Here is a 7,663-nt window from a genome sequence, read left to right on the forward strand (position 1 = left end):
CACTAGGCCACCGAGTAGGTTATAATAAATAATAATAAATATGCCAAAGGTGATCTCTTCTATCGTGAATGGGGACATCTCTGATATCCCAAAACACATGTACAGTACCACATTCCACAAACACGTGTATACCACATTCCACAAACAGATGATTGACATCCTCTACAGCTATACAGATTTAACAGCCGTCAACCTCCATGTTAAATACAATTTTAGTTTCTAAAAATCCTTTAAGGGTATATTACATTAATCATTTTAAATTGTATTTCTTTAATTTTGGGAAGGATTTGGTATGTAATATATATTGTCCTTATTTTCCTTAGCTCAACTTTTGTAAACTCCTTTAGGAAATATTGTCTATGAATTGGGCCCGGAAAATATTATTTCACTAAAACTGCTCTCATATATTTGTTGGAACATTTTTCATCAGAGAAATCTTCAATATTAGACAGGATGCATTCTGGGTATAAAAAAAACAACCAAAACACCACTTAAAACAGCAATAGCCTTTAAGTACCTTGTATTGTCTTTGAGTACAAGAAGTTGTAGTACCTTTACCCGAGTAAAGCAGGACACTTGATACTTTGTCTCTCCTCTCGCTTTACATCTCAATTCAATTCAAAGGGGCTTTATTGACATGGGAAACATACGTTTACATTGCCAAAGCCAGGATTAAAACACAATCAAAACAACTAAATTGTATCAACCTTAATAAAAACTTAATAAACTAGAGAATTGTGCATTGCCTTTCAATATAGATGCATATAAAGTAAAGATATCCATATAGGCACTTCCCTTTTGTCTACTTTTGGTTTAAGCATTAGATATTGTTTTACCCGCTGTCGTATGCATATTGTGATCAGGACAACAAACCATGTTCCCGACATCTACAAAGCAATTAGCTACCTGCTGCCCCCTACTGATATGGAGAGTATAACATGGTTACTCTCCTGAGCTCTAGAATAGAATAGAATAGAAAGTACTTTATTGATCTCTGGGGGAAATTCAGCACCACAGTTCGCTCACAATAAACAATAAACACTTAGGTATTTTTTACATGTGAATAATATCAATCAATAAATCAATCAATAAATAAATCAATCAATGTTTACTTATATAGCCCTAAATCAAAAATGTCTCAAAGGGCTGCACAAGCCACAACGACATCATCGGCTCAGATCCCACATCAGGGCAAGAAAAAAACTCAACCCAAAGGGATGACAATGAGAAACCTTAAAGGGGAACGGTGCAATGGACGTCGAGTGGTATAATATAATATAATATAAATATAAATACAGTCTATTATACAGCATTATTCACATTTGAATAATATAAATACAGTCTAGTATACATTCAAGTACAAAAAGGAACATATGCATATGCATGGGGTTGGGGCGGTATAGCTCGGTTAGTAGAGCGGCTGTGCCAGCAACTAGAGGGTTGCAGGTTCGATCCCCGCTTCCGCCATCCTAGTCACTGCCTTTGTGTCCTTGGGCAAGACACTTTACCCACCTGCTCCCAGTGCCACCCACACTGGTTTGAATGTAACTTAGATATGTAAAAAGCGCTTTCAGTCACTAGAGAAAAGCGCTATATAAATATAATTCACTTAACTTCATTATACAGTCTGATGGCTGTCGGTATGAAGGACTTCCTGTGTCGTTCGAGACAGCACCGACACTCATCAACGGCACAATATTTGCAAACTGTAATTACTGGTTTGCAAAGAATATTTTTAACCCGATTAGGTGTAATTACATAATCTCCCACGGCACACCAGACTGAATTTCACGGCACAGTGGTTGAAAAACACTGCTTTAACAGTCCTAATAGCCAGCAGAGGGCACTGTGGCGCTAGCTGGCGGGATGCTGCAACACCGCTGCGCAGCCAGCAGAGGGCACTGTGGCTCCATCTGTGCCACACAGGCAGACGGCCTCTGGTGGCCTCAGGCCTTGCATCAGAGGAAGTGACCTCTGACCTCCCAGCAGTAAACACATCACGCTGAGAAATAAGTACGATTGCTGATGAGTCACAAATATTTAGAAGATAATCCCATCCCGGTTCCCACCGTCGTCATGGGAACGGAACAGGAAGTGCCAGTTTAGACTTCCATCGGACTATTTCTGCTCCCGACATGCCGACCTTTCACCCTGCCTTGGTTTTCCATGAGCGACGCGTGCCTTGATTCAGCAGCCTCCATCCCATAATAGTCAGGAAGTAGTAGTAGGGACAGGTTTTGGACGCGGGGAGATGCGCTCGCCCGTGGACACGACAGATGCTTTAGCGTCTGTGTCGCCGTGGCAACGCCCGCGGTCACGCCAGCTGCTCTGGAGGTCAGCATGGAAAACAAGCTCATGTGACCGGAGCGTGAAGATGGGCGTGTCATTGCAGACAGGAAGTCAGCTCTGATTGGATGTCAGTATTTTCCAAACAGGAAGTCCTTGTTACTACTTCCATTAGTACACTTTGTACACTTGCTACTTAACCATCACAATATTCTTCTTTTCTCCTATACAGTCAATTGTAACCACTTAAGTTAGCCCCTCCCCTTCCGCTGTGTATCCAAGATGGCGACTATTGAGGGCGTTCAGGGTCCACGCTCACCATCCGTGTTGGACACACTGAAAATGTTCAGTGTGGGCGACAGGAAGTGGCGACCCCCTAACATCCTGTCTCATTTCCCATGTCCTTGACTTGTCGGTGGCCACAGAAACAGCACAGCACAACTGTGGTGAGTTCAAGGCGACTGAGGACACCAAGGACTCTGCGCTGTATAATTCACACCAACAGAGGGCGGAGTTAATACTATTAGTGACATCACTGAGCGGGTGAGTCTCCGCAAGACATTGAACTACGTTATTCTTTAGCATGCATCAATATTTCGTAAAATTTCCCAATATATTTTGCAGAAAAATCCTCTTTTTTGCGAAAAAAATCTATTTTATTTTTGTGGGGAAAAATCCCTTTTTTTGTGGGGAAATATTTACTATTTAGCTAACTTTTTAAATCCTAATATTTTAAATCCTATAAATCTTTTATTTTGTAAAAAACAAAAAAACAAAAAACAAATCATTCTTTTTTTTAATTAAATTTCCCGAACTGAATGACAAAATTTTATTTTTTGCAGAACATTTTTCTAAGTGTTAGTATTTATTTTAATGTTTGATCCAAATGATCTTATTTTTGTAAAATGTCTTGAATTTTGCAAAGAAAAAGAAAAAGTCCCTGATTTTGCAGAAAATATATCTTATTTTGCAGACAAGCTCCTTTCTTTTCTGAAAATTTCCCTTATTTTGCAAAAGTTCCCTTTATTGTGTGAATTTAAAAAAAAAAATTTGCAGATAGGCCCTCCCATTTTGCTGAAAATCTCCCGTACTTTGTAAGACAAAAAAAAAACATTCTTATTTTTTGTAAAATTTTTCCCGAAAATGTTTTGCAGATAAGTGCCCTTATTTTTATTTTTTTATTCTTGGCATTCATCAATATTTTTAAAGTATTAGTAAGTATTTAGTCAAACAACTTATCTTATTTTTTCTTAAAATGTTCTTAATTTGGTATAAGAAATTAAAAAAGTCCCCTATTTTACAAAAACATTTCAAATTTTGCAGAAAAAAATCTTCCTTTTTTGCAGAAAATTCCCCTTATTTTGTAGACAACTTCCCTAATTCTGTGAAAATTTCGCATTTTTAGTAAAAAAATTCCCTGTATTTTATGAAATTATAAAGTTTCCCATCATTTTGCTGAAAATGTCCATTACTTTGTAAAAAAAAAAAAAATATATATATATACATATATATATACATATATATTTATATGTATGTGTGTATATATATATATATATATATATATATATATATATATATATATATATATATATATATATATATATATATATATATATATATATATATATAACTTTCCTGAATTTTGTAAACAAAAAAATCCCTATTTTTCAAAAACTTGCTCTTATTTTGCAGAAAATGTATTTAATTTTCTAAAAATAAAAAAAATAAAATAAAAAAAATGTTGCAAAATTGTATTTTATTTAGTAGAATTTTTAAAAACTTTTTGTAGAAAATGTAAATCTTATTTTGCAGACATTTCTCTTATTTAAATAAATAAGTTATGTTTTAGCATTTATCAATATATTTTAAATTATTGGTAAGTATTTAGTAAAACAAAATATAACATTTTTCTAAACTTTCCTGTATTTGGTATAAAAAAAAAATTCACTGTTTTGCAGATTTAAAAAAAAAACTATTTTTTGCAGAAAATTTCCCTTATTTTGTAGACAAGTTCCCTTACTTTGTGAAAATTTCCCTGATTTAGCAAAAATGTTCCTGTATTTTGTGGAAACATACATTTTCCCATCATTTTGCTGCAAATGTCCATTATTTTGTAAAACATGACAAAATATATATTTATCATACAATTTTCTGAATTTTGTAAAATAAAAAAATTCTCATATTTTTCAGAAAATTGCTTATATTTTGCAGAACATTTTCCTTATTTTGTAAAAATAATAATAATTATTAATAATATAATTTTATTTTTTGGAATAAAAAAAAATGTTTTGCAGAAAATGTAAACATTTCCCTTATTAAAAACGTGATGTTTTAGCATTCATCGATATATTTTAAAGTATTAGTAAGTATTTAGTAAAACAAATATAAATATAAATTAAAAGTCCCATATTTTGCAGAAAAAGTCAATTTTCCTTATATTGTAAACAAGTTGCTTTATTTTGTGAACATTACCCTTATTTAGCAAAACAATTCCCAGTATTTTGTGGGAATACACATTTTTCCATCATTTTGCTGAACATTTCCATTATTTTGCATTCATCAATATTTCTGTTGTATCAAATTGTTCTCAAAAATAAAGATTTCAGTTACTTGGTGACTTTTGTTTGTTTTACTGACAACCACATTTTCCCCCCTCTCTATCAGTGTGTGTGTGTGTGTGTGTGTGTGTGTGTGTGTGTGTGTGTGTGTGTGTGTGTGTGTGTGGAGATAAGCAGAGTCACCACAACCACAGAGAGATTAAATTCAGGATGAAAGCCCCTTCCCTTCACACTCACACACACACACACACACACACACACACACACACACACACACACACACACACACACACACACACACACACACACACAAACACGCACGCTGTAACGGTCATTTCAAGCATCAGTTTCCTGCCAGGGGAGTTTTGCAGCACAGAGTGTTGACATCATTCATTGCCGTGTCCACAGGAACACGTTTTTTTTTTGAAGAAGTACTTCAGTTTTCATAGAATTCAAATTTGAAGGTAACACAACACGTGTGTGGCGCTGATGGGGTGTTGCCAAGGTGATGAGCGACCTCGCCCAAGGTTGAGGCGGGAAACCCACTTCCTGTGGAGCACAATGGCTGCTGTCCCAGACAGGAAGTGACATCTTCATCGTCATCAAGGACCCACACAGGAAGACGCTAAAGCGGGTCAGACCCCGTCAGCGTCCGCTTGGCTTAGCAACCATGTTTGGCACCACATGACCTCCTCCAGCCAATCAGTTATAATGCTGACATTAAACATGAAATAACTGTCAATTCCTGTTCAGTGCAAAGTAAGCTTCAAAATAAAAGCATGGAACATAATGCAAGTTTGGCCACTAGAAGAAAGAAAGATTTGTGCATGTACGAAACTTTATTGACGTCATGAAAACCTTCAAACAAATTCTTAGGACAGTTGTTGACATTCATTTTGTGTATTTTAACATAAAAAGGCAGTAGAAAGTATTTTAACATAGAAAGTATTTAAAGTATTTTAATATAAAAGGGCAGTAGAAAGTATTTTAACATAAAAAGTATTTTAAGTATTTTAACACAAAAAGGCAGTAAAAAGTATTTTAACACACAAAGTAAAGTATTTTAACAAAAAGGCAGTAGAAAGTATTTTAACATTAAATAGAAAGTATTTTAACATAAAAAGAAGTAGAAAGTATTCAAACATAAAAAGGCGGTAGAAAGTATTTTAACATAAAAAGTATTTAAATTATTTTAACATAAAAAGGCAGTACAAAATTTGGTTAAAAGAATATAATTTCCTTTATTTTGGGGGAGAATTTCCATTATTTTGTTGAAAAAATGTCCCTTATTTGGCAGATAATCATCCCTATTTTGAAGAATATCCCCCTTTTTTGTGGAAATGTTCCTTATTGGTGTCCTTAAGTGTCTTGGGCAAGACACTTAAATTTCCCTATTTTGTAAAAAAATTTCCTTATTTGAAAGAAAATGTTTCATATTTTCCAGGACATTTACTTTATTTTGTGGAAATGTTCCCTAATGTTGTAAACATTTCCATTATTTTGCAAAAAACCTCAACTTTATTTTGTGCAAAAAATTAATATATTTTTGAATAAAATGAATTTCCCTTATTTTGCAAAAAGTCTTTCTAATTTCTTAAAAAAAAAACAAAAAAACGATTAAATCTTATTTTTCATAAAACATCCAAATGTCCTCCATTTGGTGAACATTTTCTTAACTTTTCAGATCAATTTCCTTATTTTGTGAAAATGTTGCCTATTTTGAAAAAAAAATTATATATAAAAAAAGATTTATTTTTTGCAGGAAAATGTATTTTTTCCTATTGTTTTGTCTTATTTTGCAAAAAAAAAAAAAAAAAAAAAAAAAAAAAGAATTTCATAAAATGTCCGTTATTTTGTTGGAAAATTTCCCTATTTTGAAAAAAAAAAAAGTTCCCTTATTTGGCAAAATAATCTTCCCTTATTTTCCAGAAATGTTCCCTTGTCTGAAAATAATAAAAATAAAAAAGTAAATTTTAATTCCCTTATTTTGCAAAAAAAAATATTTTTTGTGTGTAAAAATATATTTATGTTTTGCATAAAATATATATTTTTCTTATTTTGCAAAAATGGTATGTAATTTTATATTAAACCAATTTTATTACCTCTTTTTGCAAGACATTCCCTTTTGTTTGCTGACAATTTCCCTAATTTTGTGAAAATTTCACTTTAAGAATTTTTTTAAATCCTTTATTTTGTGGAAATGTCATTTTTTGCAGAAAATGCTGGTTTTCTTAATTTTGCTGAAAAAACAAATTTTCCACAAAATTTCCCAAATTTTGTAAAAAATTAAAACAAAAAAGTTTGTCTTATTTTGCAGAAAATGTCCTCTTTATTTTATGAAAAACATTTTACATTTATTTTAATATTGGAAAAATATGTTTTTTGTGCAAAATATGTAATTCCCTATTTTGCTAAAAATGTATCTCCTTATTTTGTAAAAAAAAAAAAAAAGAAGAAAAGAAAAGAAAAAAAGTGTCTTATTTTGCAGATAATGTATTTTATTTTGCTGAATACTTTTCTCATTTTGGTCAAACCTTTCCTTTATTTTGCAGAAATGGTAGATGGATTATACTTCCCTAGCGCTTTTCTACATTCACACGTCGAACCCGGAATTGAACCTGGAGCCCTCAAGTTTTAAGTTTGCAGGTTGTCATGGTAACAGTGATACAGTGTTATGTCTACTTCATGTCAATATTCTAAGCTTTGGGAACAAAACATGCTAACTTTGTGTAACATTTAATAGTTTCTTCATGTAATTATTATTCATTCAAAATGGAGCTGCTGGTCGCTTTGCACACGGCTGATGTAAACATTGCTGG

This window comes from Nerophis lumbriciformis, linkage group LG13 (assembly GCF_033978685.3).
Source record: "Nerophis lumbriciformis linkage group LG13, RoL_Nlum_v2.1, whole genome shotgun sequence".
Classification (NCBI taxonomy): Eukaryota; Metazoa; Chordata; class Actinopteri; order Syngnathiformes; family Syngnathidae; genus Nerophis; species Nerophis lumbriciformis.